General features: G+C 44.2%; 1 protein-coding gene and 1 pseudogene across 2 annotated transcripts in view; both read left to right on the top strand.

The window, feature by feature from the left end:
• LOC110532571 (actin-like protein 6A) overlaps positions 1 to 13,463 on the top strand; it is a 758,238-nt gene that overhangs the window by 593,542 nt on the left and 151,233 nt on the right. The gene's annotated exons all lie outside the window — the stretch shown is intronic.
• Positions 305 to 7,630, top strand: LOC149985393 (protein ANKUB1-like; annotated as a pseudogene).

Below are 13,463 nucleotides of genomic sequence, written 5' to 3'. Positions count from 1 at the left end.
TATCCATGTTAGCTAGTTGCTAGCGATGCTAGTCAGCATAGGCTGCTACGTGATAAACAGTTCGCATTAGCGAATTAGCTACCTAGCTAGCCAGCCTAACAAGCTGTCAAATCCAATGGAAACCGATGCAACCCTGCTGCCAAATAAGGGCTAGCTCGGTGACCCGTGGTAACAGTGGGGTCCCCATGAGTTTCAAGGCTTTAATAAGTGCTATCGTGCAGAAAAAGCGAATAAAATACTGGTTGATGAGCTAGCTAAATTAGCTAGCAAGACGGGTATGACCGTTAACAGCGTGCATGCACAAATGCATGACGACACATTGTATCTCAGTGAAGCAGGCATGCAGAACGAGATCGCCCCACCAAGCCAGATAGTAGAGGGGTACAACAACGCCGGGACACAGAGGCATAGCTCATACAATTATATTTTGTTCCAGTCAATGACAATACATGTTGAAAAATAAATACCTGTGTCAAATATATGGCATCGCATGCTAGTGCAAAGATAGCTTGCATGGATTTTTAAAAAATCCGGTGACCACTAGATGTCCTCGTATATCCACATTTAGATCAACTGTACTTGATTTTTCATCAGTACTGTGAATGACAAGCCCACTGAATCTAGTTTAATAATCTTTATACTCAGCAGGTAGAGGCCTAGGTACTTCAAATCAGTGCTTAATTTGAGCAGGATCATGCCAGAACAGGATCCGGCACCGTTCCGTTCTGGACTGTTTTGTTCCGGAACCTATTTGGCCAAATCCGGTACCTCTCGTGCCATGAAAAATCATTTTTGCTATTTAACAATTATAATAAAAGCGATCAATGTTCATTCGAGTTGCCTCTGTAACAGGGTTAAATTGGTGATTCCCCTTGCCACTTTATTGTTAAGCCAATGGGTTTTTGGTTTGAGTTTGTCTTGCCTTCACCTACTCAACATGGCATCTTATTGGCTGGTTTGAAAAGCTGCTTACGAGGGGGGATGTTCCAGTTAAAATCGTCCCAGTGAACAAGCACCAAACCAGCGGTAAGTTGTTGGTTGCAAAGCACTGTACATCAAAAGTGATTTTTATACTTTCAGGTGATGATTTAAATGTTCAATTTATATCAAATTGTTTGTAAATGTTATTCGAACATCACACATAAGATGCAGCGGTTTTTGGAGAATATTTGTTGTGCATTTTGTTGTAGAGAATTCCCGCCAGTACTAGCTAGCAATTTACTGTGTCAAGTTACGGAAATACTGCTGTCTGTTGAGAAATAAATGAAATCATTCAGAATAGCCTAATACGTCATGAGAAACCCTATAATTTAGCTACAGAGGACCAATGGCCCTTTTTTTAAATAGCCTAGCTGCGGATTGTAGCCCAATAACAAAGAATAGCCTACAGTCGGGAACGCGAGGCAAATCTGTCAGTGAAAAAACAGCAGGCAGACAAAACAGGCCTTTTGCAATATTTCAAATACAATCGAGGGAAAACACAGGTTGAAAAGCAATGACTCTTGCTGAAAAGATAAGACTATGCTGTAGACTACCAAAATATTTGATCAACTCCCAAACATTGTTTTACAAAACGGAGAGAGGGAGAGATAGGCTTTTGACACGAGCGCATCGACAATCTCCAGCGAGTGAGCTGCGCATCATTGGGTGAGTCAGTGAAACTGGAAAGCATTTTTAGGACTAATTTCCTCCTCATATTGTAGCCTACTATATGTTTCTCCACAAACCTAGGCCTATAGGCTATTGATGGATTCAAGACAAGGTCGTTTTTATTGATCTCAGATACTAAGTTTGTCAGTGTCAAAGTAGCCTGCCATTTCGATCATTTGTGCGGATTAAAAAAAGATAATGCCAAAGTCTCCAGTCATGTAAAAGGATGTAGAATTGCACGAAATGCGGTTTTAAAAAGGCCAACACTTTCCCGGACCCTAGGCTACTAAAAATGTTCCCCATGTGTGCGTGCACCTTTTATAAGTGGCTCTACCCAAATGTGATGATATCAAATCAAATGTATTTATATAGCCCTTCGTACATCAGCTGATATCTCAAAGTGCTGTACAAAAACCCATTCTAAAACCCCAAACAGCAAGCAATGCAGGTGATGATATGTGTTCAATGCTCTATTATAAAAGGTGATATTTTTTCTCATGAGTTCTGGTACCACAGAACCCCCCCTCTAGCACCCACTCTTTGTTCTGGCACCTCCCAATTTACAAATTAAGCTCTGCTTCAAATATTTATTTTACAAGGCAAGTCAGTTAAGAACAAATTCTTATTTTCAATAAAGGCCTAGGAACAGTGGGTTAACTGCCCTATAGCAATAAGGCACCTCGGGCTTCCCGAGTAGCGCAGTGGTCTAAGGCAGTGGTCTAGCTGTGCCACTAGAGATCCTGGTTCAAGTCCAGGCTCTGTCGCAGCAGGCCGTGACTGGGAGACCCATGGGGTGGCGTACAATTGGCCCAGCATCATCCGGTTTAGTGGAGGGTTTGGCCGGCAGGGGTGTTCTTGTCCCATCACACACTAGTGACTCCTGTGGTGGGCCAAGCGCTGTGCACGCTGACACGGTCGACACGGCTGGTTAAGCAAGTGTCATGAAGCAGTGTGGCTTGGCTTGGCTGGTTTGTGTTTCGGAGGACGCACGGCTCTTGGCTCTCGCCTCTCCCAAGTCCATATGGGAGTTGTAGCAATGGGACAAGACTGTAACTACCAATTGGATACCACTAAATTGAAAAAAAAAAGAAGTCACATGATGAGTTTGTGGTATATGGCCAATATACCTCCGCGTTGCGGAGAACATGGTATATTGGCCATATATTGACCACACCGCCTTATTTCTTAATTGTACACAATTGGACACTTTTACAATTACAATTACAATTACAATTACCCTCCATTACGGCTCCATCAGTGTTGAGCCCTCTCACTCTGATCGTATGGGACACTCAATTACGGCTCCTTGTGTTTCCAATCTTCTTCCTCTGGCAGGATTACTTCCACGTGCAACTGTCAGACGACAAGCAGGTGAGGCACTTCCTGGAGCTGAGCTATGCTGGTGCCATCCTTCGGGACAGCTGGGTCCTGACAGACGTTGGCATCACCCCTAGCAGTGCCATCTGCTGCCTGCTGAAGGTACCAGCCGAACACCTAGCTGTTTCTACCCGTGCTTGAAAATGCATATCAAAGTGAGCTGGCTATTGCTTGAAACAGCTTCATACTATCATTAACATGAAGTGTTTCAGATATAGTGTGGTGATATATAGTATGGTTAAATAGTATGGTTAAATAGTATGGTTAAATAGTATGGTTAAATAGTATGGCTATATAGTATGATTATATAGTATCATTATATATATTATGGTGATAGAGTGTGGTAATATATAGTATGGTTATATAGTATGATTATATAGTATGGTTATATGGGGCGGCAGGGTAGCCTAGTGGTTAGAGCGGTGGACTAGTAACCGGAAGGTTGCAAGTTCAAATCCCTGAACAGACAAGGTACAAATCTGTCGTTCTGCCCCTGAACAGGCAGTTAACCCACTGTCATTGAAAATAAGAATTTGTTCTTAACTGACTTGCCTAAAGGTAAAATAAAATAGTTGTAGGTGACCAAATACTTATTTTCCACCATAATTTGCAAATAAATTCATTAAAAATCCTACAATGTGATTTTTCTGGATTTTTTTTTCTCATTTTGTCTGTCATAGTTGAAGTGTACCTATGATGAAAATTACAGGCCTCTCTCATCTTTTTAAGTGTAAGTGGGAGAACTTGCACAATTGGTGGCTGACTAAATACTTTTTTGCCCCACTGTATAGTGTGGTGGTATATAGTAAATTCACCCTGCTTGAGACTTAAAGTAATATTGCCCTTGCTCAACCAAGACCATGGTTATGGTAGAGTATTTGGTTAGTAAGGACACTGCTTTATACCGAGACCATGGTTATGGTAGAGTGATTGGTTAGTAAGAACACTGCTTCGTGAGTGTGAAGTGTTGTTGTACAGAGGTCCCTGGGTACATGTCCAGAGCCAGACAGGGACAGAACTCACTCTGTTCCACAAAGTTCTGTGGAAGATTTGCTAACAGAGGAGAGTGGTTATGTATCTAAGTACAAATGTAACCATCAGAATAATGTTTATTTGTGTTCCTTACTCCTTACTTACACATCCCATCATTGACATAGTCAAAGCCAGACCTTCTGTCTGTCTCTCCTTCTTGCTGGTTGACTAGAGTGGAAATCTATAGTATTGTATGGTTGACCTGGGATAGAGCTGAAATGTGGCCCGATGTAGTGTTGCCTTTGTACCAAACACCCTTACAGTCATAAACCTTTTCCCCATGTAATCGCCTCGACCTCAGTCTGGTGTTCGCTAACAGTATCTGAAGAGTCTGTATACCCAGTGGTGTATAGTACAGCAGAGTACAGCAGAGTACAGCAGAGTACAGTAGAGCACAGCAGACTACAGAGTACAGCAGAGTACAGCAGACTACAGAGTACAGCAGGCCGTATAGTAGGTGAAGAAGAGGCCCTTTGGGTTCATTGAAATACATATTCATAATATTTCTGTTAACAATGTAATCTGCACCCAGATTAGTCTTCAATTTAATTTTCACCCAGATTAGTCTTCAATTTAATTTTCACCCAGATTAGTGTTCAATTTAATTTTCACCCAGATTAGTGTTCAATGTGATAGAACAAAACTCAGTACAGCACATGAATTAGAAAATGTTGTTACAAGTTTGAGCCACGAGATGGTGGTAGATTATAAATTTAAATAGCATGGACCTTTGATTTGTCTCTGGATAGAAATTGCCCTTGGGCACAGATCTAGGATCAGTTTACTCTCACCAAATCCTAACCTTTACCATTAGCAGTAAAAACACAAACCAGACCTAAGATCAGTGCAAAGGAGCCACTTCATCTTACCCCTGTAATTATATGACTCCTAACTTATATATACTGAGTGTACCAAACATTAGAAACACCTTCCTAATATTGAGTTGCTGGGGCATGGACTCTACAAGGTGTTTGAAAGCGTTCCCCAGGGATGCTGGCCCATGTTGACTCCAATGCTTCCAACAGTTGTGCCAAGTTGGCTGGATGTTCTTTGGGTGGTGGACCATTCATGATACACACAGGAAACTGTTGAGTGTGAAAAACCCCAGCAGCATTGCAGTTCTTGACACAAACCGGTGCACCTGGCACCTACTACCCCGTTCAAAGGCACTTAAATATTTTGTCTTGCCCATTCACCCTCTGAATGGCACACATACACAATCTATGCCTCAATTGTCTCAAGGCTTAAAAATCCTTCTTTAACCTGTCCGCTCCCCTTCATCTACACTAAAGTGGATTTAACAAGTGACATCATTAAGGGTTCATAGCTTTCACCTGGATTCACCTGGTCAGTCTTTGTCATGGAAAGAACAGGTGTTCATAATGTTTTGTTTACTCGGTGTATAAACACAACATAGGTATTTATGTAAAACAAGTGAATTTACTGTATGTCCATGGTCTTATACTTCAGCGGGAGCCGGTGGTGCGTGTGTTCAGTGCCGTGACGGGGGAGACCCTCTCAGTCTTGGGCACTGTGTTTCTCCTGAGTACGTCTGTGGCCAGGCTCATGACCCTGGTGTCCCAGCAGTGTGTGCTTCCCGTCAGCTCCTTCAGACTGAGCTCTCCCGCCGGCCTGCAACTCTACGACTGCAACCGGCTGCACGACTACGCCATTGACCTGGGTATGGCCTTCCTTGTGCAGTAGATCAATGGTCCTCTGGCTCAACACCTTATGGATGTAACACAGAGACAAATGGACTGTATGGAACACATTCTTGGTTCATGGAAACCAGGAGGACAACCTGCATGTGTCTCTGTCTCCCAGGGGCTACTCTACGGTTAGACACCTGGGATGGGTGGGCGGAGTTCCTCAGAGGCTGCTTCCTGGGACACAGACTGACCGTCCAACGACACCTGTCTAGGGAGAGACCTGTGATGTCAGAATACACATCTACACACTGAACTGTATGATAGACTTACTATCAACAGTGATCGTACTGAACCTTTATATAGCTTACAATTATGGTACTGACCCTGTATATAGCTTACAATGATGGTACTGACCCTTTATATAGCTTACAATGATGGTACTGACCCTGTATATAGCTTACAATGATAGTACTGACCCTGTATATAGCTTACAATGATGGTACTGACCCTGTATATAGCTTACAATGATGGTACTGACCCTGTATATAGCTTACAATGATAGTACTGACCCTGTATATAGCTTACAATGATAGTACTGACCCTGTATATAGCTTACAATGATAGTACTGACCCTGTATATAGCTTACAATGATAGTACTGACCCTGTATATAGCTTACAATGATAGTACTGACCCTGTATATAGCTTATATTCTCGTGTTTTTTTCCTTCATATTATTTTTCTCTTACCCTGATATTTAATACTGCATTGTGGGAAAGAGCTTGCAAGTAAGCATTTTACTGTACTGTTTTATAACCCACTGTATCTTGTGAACTTGACAAAAAAAACTTGAAACGTGTTATAAATACATTGATTCTGTATTATTCCAGGTTCCAGCTCCGGGTGGCACTCTACATCGCTGCTTCTCTGGGCCACCTGGACCTGGCCGGCTGGCTGCTGGAGAGGGGGGTGCGTGTCATTAAGCCGGTGGGGGTTCACCCTTACCGTGAGTGGTGCCACCAGACGGCCCACCCCGACGTCGCCAAGGTTCCCGCTGTCGCCTCCATCAAGCGCGGCCAGCTCACCATCCTCAAACTCTTTATCGCCAGCAGCGTTCTGACCCTTGACCCTGGGGATCCCGACAGGCATGACCCCCTGAGGATCGCCCTCCAGTACGGCCACAGAGTGTGTGCGTCACCTGGCCACCAAGCTGTGCTCTGTGGTGGTCCTCCCAGGTATGGCCCTGCCCATGCGGACATACCTCCAGATAAAGGGCTGGGTGAGGCTGGGGCAGAGGAGGGCAGCATCCAGGCACTGCATGGGCCTCAACAGGGCTCCGTTCAGGACCAGGGTGGGCGACACGGTCCTGGTGGACGGCTTCACCCTCCCCAAGATGTCCTCCAAGCCCAGGAGGAGTGAGGCCAAGGCGGGTATCAGGGTGATGTCCACAGCCTCTCGACGTTTGACCCTCATCAACTGCCCATCTCATGTATCCTGCCTGCTCCGCGCCCTGGCATCCCAGGATAAACCTCTTCAACTACCGAAGCTACACCCTGTGGCCACGAGGGATGAAAGAGAGAAGAAGAGGGGATGTGGAGGGAAGGGATGTGAGGAGGATGAGAGTGGGGATCAGAACAGCAACCAATGGAGGAGCAGAGTCCCGCTCCCGCCCATTTCCAGAGACACCAATCTCAGACCTGTGTTTGCCTCGCCAAACTCCGCCCAGATACTCACCACCTCACTGGAGGCCTTTTCTCTCCCCTGCGACCGCACACCCAGAGAAAACGCCATATACTGTTTGGCCTTGGCCAGGTTAGTCCAAGTTTAAATGACAGCTACGGTGAATATGAATATTTCTCTGGAGGTTTCTTATGAAAGGTGTGAATACTGTCAGAAGAAGCCTCCTATAATCAGTGGTGGTGGGGGGGGGACACATGTAAAAGCTGTTTACACACTTTTTATTTTATTTTGTTCAAGCATTTACCCACCTTTTGTGGAAGATGCATTGAAAGTAGAGGGAGCGTTACTTCTTTAATCCTGAACGGCAATCAGCATTTACCAGTCAATGGTTTTACCACTACATCACTGCCTATGATATACCCTTATCCTCCCTGAATAGATTTCAGTACAAACAAATCATGAGCCAACCATCATGCTTAGAAGGTATATAGTCAAATCAACTCAAACTTTAATTTGTCACATGCGCTGAATACAACAAGTGTAGATCTTTCCGTGAAATACTTTACTTACAGGCCCTTAACAAACAGTGCAGTTCAAGAAGAGTTGAAGAGAATATTTACCCAATAAACTAAAGTAACAAATAATAAAACAGTTGAACTTGTCCGGTGGCCATTTGATTAATTGTTCAGCAGTGTTATGACTTGGGGTTAGAAGCTGTTATTGGTTTACCCTAACAAGTCCTGAAACAAATCATGAGCCAACTATCATGCTTAGAAGGTATATAGTGTCAGTCTTATTGGTTCACCCTAACAAGTTGTTTCAGTATGGGGAGAGGATAGGATGTAAGGGCGCTTCATTAATGTATTGAGGCCATTACATATACAGTATTTCACAATGCTAGGACACAGATTTGGTCTCCTAACCTTGTTCTGGTTGATTGACTCTCTAACAGTGCCTTCACACAGAGACCATGGTTGTAGCAGCTGAATGTAGCGCGGACTCTGTCCAAGAGGAGTGCTCAGCACATTGGGTAGACACCAGGATCCTGGTCATTAGACTGCTGAACAGCTTCCACCCCCAAGCCATTAGACTGCTGAACAGCTTCTACACCCAAGTCATTAGACTGCTGAACAGCTTCTACCCCCAAGCCATTAGACTGCTGAACAGCTTCTACCCCCAAGCCATTAGACTGCTGAACAGCTTCTACACCCAAGTCATTAGACTGCTGAACTTCTTCTACCCCCAAGTCATTAGACTGCTGAACAGCTTCTACACCCAAGTCATTAGACTGCTGAACAGCTTCTACCCCCAAGTCATTAGACTGCTGAACAGCTTCTACCCCCAAGTCATTAGACTGCTGAACAGCTTCTACACCCAAGTCATTAGACTGCTGAACTTCTTCTACCCCCAAGCCATAAGACTGCTGAACAGCTTCTACCCCCAAGTCATTAGACTGCTGAACAGCTTCTACACCCAAGTCATTAGACTGCTGAACTTCTTCTACCCCCAAGCCATAAGACTGCTGAACAGCTTCTACCCCCAAGTCATTAGACTGCTGAACAGCTTCTACCCCCAAGTCATTAGACTGCTGAACAGCTTCTACCCCCAAGTCATTAGACTGCTGAACAGCTTCTACCCCCAAGTCATTAGACTGCTGAACAGCTTCTACCCCCAAGTCATTAGACTGCTGAACAGCTTCTACCCCCAAGTCATTAGACTGCTGAACAGCTTCTACCCCCAAGTCATTAGACTGCTGAACAGCTTCTACCCCCAAGTCATTAGACTGCTGAACAGCTTCTACCCCCAAGTCATTAGACTGCTGAACAGCTTCTACCCCCAAGTCATTAGACTGCTGAACAGCTTTTACCCCCAAGTCATTAGACTGCTGAACAGCTTCTACCCCCAAGCCATCAGACTGCTGAACGTTAATTAAATGGCCACCTGCACTATTTGCATTGACCCCCTTGGTTATTGATGTATTTTTCTAATTGTTTTCCACTGACTCTCTTGAATTGGCTCGATGCACATTCACTACACTCTACCCACACATTCACTGACCGACTTTCACACTAGCTGCTGCTACTGTGTTTATTATCTATCCTGATTGCCTAGTCACTTTTACCCTTACCTACATGTACATACTGTATTACCTCGACTACCTCGCACCCATGCACATTGACTCGGTACTGGTACTCCTTGTATATAGCCTTGTTATTGTTATTGTGTTACTATTTAGAAAATATTTTCTTACTTTTTAACTCTGCATTGTTGGGAATGGGCTCGTAATAAAGCATCTCACAGTTGTTTTCGGTGTATGTGACCAATACGATTAGATTTTCATCTGAACAAATGAATGCTCTCGTTGTTATGAGGAATTTAATTAAATGATTTGGTTTTCCTTGAAGATTTGAATGGGCTGAGAAAGCCTTTCGTGATGGATCTAGACAATCTGGTGAAAAGGGAGGGTTTGCGACTCTTCTCTTCAAGTGGGAAGGACGATGCGATATCATAAATTCCCTCTGGAGAAAAGGAGCCATGAGATGTTGTCATCGTCTCTGCAACGAAAGACCATCCAGCATGCCATCAATTTAAACTTTTACTCATTTATCAGACACTCTTATCCAGAGAGACTTACAAGGAGCAATTAGGATTAAGTGCCTTGCTCAAGAGCACATTGACAGATTTTGCCTCGTGAACTCAGGGATTCTGAACCAGCAACCTATCGGTTACTGGCCCAACCTCTTAACCCACTAGGCTACCACCCAGCCCACAGTACAGTATGTCATAGGTAACAACTCAGAGGAGTACAATGTCTTTCCAAATGAATTAGTGGAATGGTAAAGGGATAATGTCTCAGTCTTGACTGAGCAGCAGCCTAAACAGCAGCAGGGCTTACCTGTAAAGTACACAGTAGGGGAAATGTTCTGAGGCTGGTACTCCAGAGACTCTTGAGGACAGAGGTTCTTACTAACTTTCTTGGAACCCTGGTTGGTGGGAAAAGGCACATGTAAACAAACGGAAAATATCGATATCTTAAAGTACAGCATATCAATTGCAAAGAAGCAGTGCAATGCCATGACACAAAGAATCATATATCTCATAAAAGGTCAACAGCAGTGTTATTCATGAAAGATGTATGTGTACTATACCTTTGTATTGAAGGTGAGGACCTGCTCTCCAGTACTGCTGATGGTATCCCTTTCCAAATCAAACACGCCTTCTACAATGTCACTGGTGGCTGTAGCTCCCTTCAGTAACCACGAGCACAACCGTTCCTTGATTTTAACTGGCGGCTTTATTCTGTAGTTTTAGTCAGAATTATCACCTTCCGTGAGAACTATAAAGTAAATAAAAAATACAGTTAAGCACACTCTTACAACCTTATCTTACGAGTGACTTATTAGCTTGGTATAACTCTGAAGTGCTTACATACATAACACTTTAACCGGCGTTATAAAGGGTTCAGATTAAACACATGAATAAAGGAAAAAATACCTCATTGGCTGCTTATTACAGAAGGGAGGAAAAACAAACTTCACACTTATTATTCCTGGTGTGAATTCACACTTCATCCTAACATACACTCTTCAACCTTTATGAAATGAAAACTTAGCTAGGGGATTGCCTTCCCTCCAAAAGTGTGTTGCTACAATAAGGATCCCCGTTACAACAGTATTAGCTACGTAGTTCCGCTTGTATTATAATTTTCCCCCGCACAGCGGACACGTAAACAATTCAAACGAAAGACAACGACATAACCTGTAAGTCTAACTGTCAGTTACACTCCCACCAATCACCGGTGATTTCTGTGAAAGGGGTCTGCAGGTTTCTTGATCGGCTTCCAGGAGGGTGACTGTCTTATAGATGGGCCTCTCCAGATAGGTGGGTTTTGGTGATGCGTTTACCTCTCATCTAGGGTTGAGTCGCTGATCAGTAACTTGAATCTTCTCACCCAGCCATCCTGTCCCGGGTACACTTCTGTAACCTTTGCCAATTTCCACTGGTTGCGTAGTGCAGTATCATCTTGCAAGATGACAATGTCATTAATCCTTGCGTTTCTTCTGTCTTTACTCCATTTCTGTCTGTGTTGGAGGTTTAGGAGGTACTCTTTCTTCCACCTTGTCCAGAATTCATTGGCTAAGAATTGTACTCTGCGCCATCTCTTGCGGAGATAAAGATCTTCCTTGATGAACTGTCCAGGTGGCGGTAAGATAACTGTGGACTTCATTGTTAAGATGTGATTTGGCGTGAGAGGTTCTGGACCTAATGGATCATTCAGATATTCCGTAGTTAGGGGCCTACTATTTATTTCATAGAGAAAGGTATGCAGAGAAGCGGTGTCGAGTCGTCCGTCTGACTGATCAAGAGTGGATGTTAAGACACTTCGTATCGTGGGGATTTGCCTTTCCCAAACACCACCCATGTGACTTGAAGACGGGGTGTTCATGATAAACTCGCATCCAAGTTCCTTCAGTCGTGTTTGATCCATTTCTTTCAGGGCGTCCACAAACTCGCGTCTTGCGCCAATGAAGTTGCTGCCTTGATCACATCTGATTTGACAAACATTACCACGTATGGCAATGAATGAACGCAGGGAATTGATTAAAGCGTTGGTGGTTAAGTCGTCAAGCATTTCAATGTGAACTGCTCGGGAGCCCATGCAAGTGAGTAGGAGCCCATAACGCTTTAACTCTCTTCTTCCGTCCTTGGCATAGAAGGGTCCAAAGCAGTCCATCCCGCAGTATGTGAAGGGAGGCGCGGTCTCCATGCGTTCCTTCGGAAGATCTGCCATCCTTTGCCCTTCTGTACATCTTCTGAATTTCCTGCATTTCACACATTTGTAGATGTGAGAGGAAACTGCATTGCTGCATCCTAGGATCCATATACCGTTGGATCGCAGCTCATTGATTGTCATTCCACATCCTTGGTGTCGTACTCTTTCATGATAGTGCTTGACGAGCAGCACTGACAAGTGGCTATCTCTTGGCAGGATTGCGGGATGCTTCACATGGGAATGAAGAGTTGCATGAGCCAAGCGACCTCCCACCCTGAGGATACCTTGCTCATCCAGAAATGGACTCAATTTATGCAACTTGCTTGCTTTATCTTTGTTCTTGATGTCTTTCTGGTGCCTAAGGTTGTGTATCTCATGGGAGAAGGCTGCTTCTTGAACCATCTTTATAATGGTGAGCTCTGCCTCTCTCCTTTCTTCTATGCTTGTAGCTTTACTGGACCTCAATTTTAAGCCTATGGCTTCCTTGACACGTCGTTTGAGCCTGGCAATAGCTTTTACCACTCTTGCCCAGTCTGAGAACTTATGAAGGTGATCTAGTAATGATCTTTCTTCCTTTGCTTGGGTATCATGGACCAGAGATTTCAGCTCTGGATCATTGTCTAAGAACTCTTCCCCCTTGACTTGTCCTTTGGGAAGTTCTTCATGCCAAAGAAAGTCTGGACCTGTGAACCAGTTGGAAGCCATGAGCTGTTCTGATGTGAGACCTCTGGAAGCATGATCCGCAGGATTCTCTTCAGAGGTCACATATCTCCATTGTTCGGGATCTGTGCTTTGCTTAATGCGTTGAATACGGTTAGCTACAAAGACGTGGAATCTTCTGGCTTCATTGTTGATGTAGCCAAGAACTACCTTTGAGTCTGTCCAGAAGTATTCCTGTAGACCTTGTATCTCTAGCTCCTTTTTGAGCATGTCACTTGTTCGAACAGCTACCACCGCTGCTGAAAGTTCCAGTCGTGGTATGGTCGTAACCTAAACTCTCGACTTCCCCATAACTAGGGAGCAATGAACTTCTCCTGCGGTGCTGATTGTTCTGAGGTATGAGCACTCTCCATAACCTGAGGGACTAGCGTCGGAGAAGTGATGGAGCTCATAACTCTGCACCTCCTTGAAACTTGATGGCAAGTAGCTTTGTTGGATCCTTACTTCAGACAAGTTTTGTAGACCTTGGAGCCAGAATTCCCACTGGGAACGTAGGTCATCTGGAAGGGGGTCATCCCAGTCGATTTTGTCACGACACATCCGCTGCAAGATCTGCTTCCCCGCCAGGACAAAGGGTGCCAC

Source organism: Oncorhynchus mykiss, chromosome 1 (assembly GCF_057628025.1).
Source record: "Oncorhynchus mykiss isolate SJ-2025 chromosome 1, ASM5762802v1, whole genome shotgun sequence".
Lineage (NCBI taxonomy): Eukaryota > Metazoa > Chordata > Actinopteri > Salmoniformes > Salmonidae > Oncorhynchus > Oncorhynchus mykiss.
Note: the sequence above shows the minus strand (reverse complement) of the source record. Positions and strands in the feature narration are given on the sequence as shown.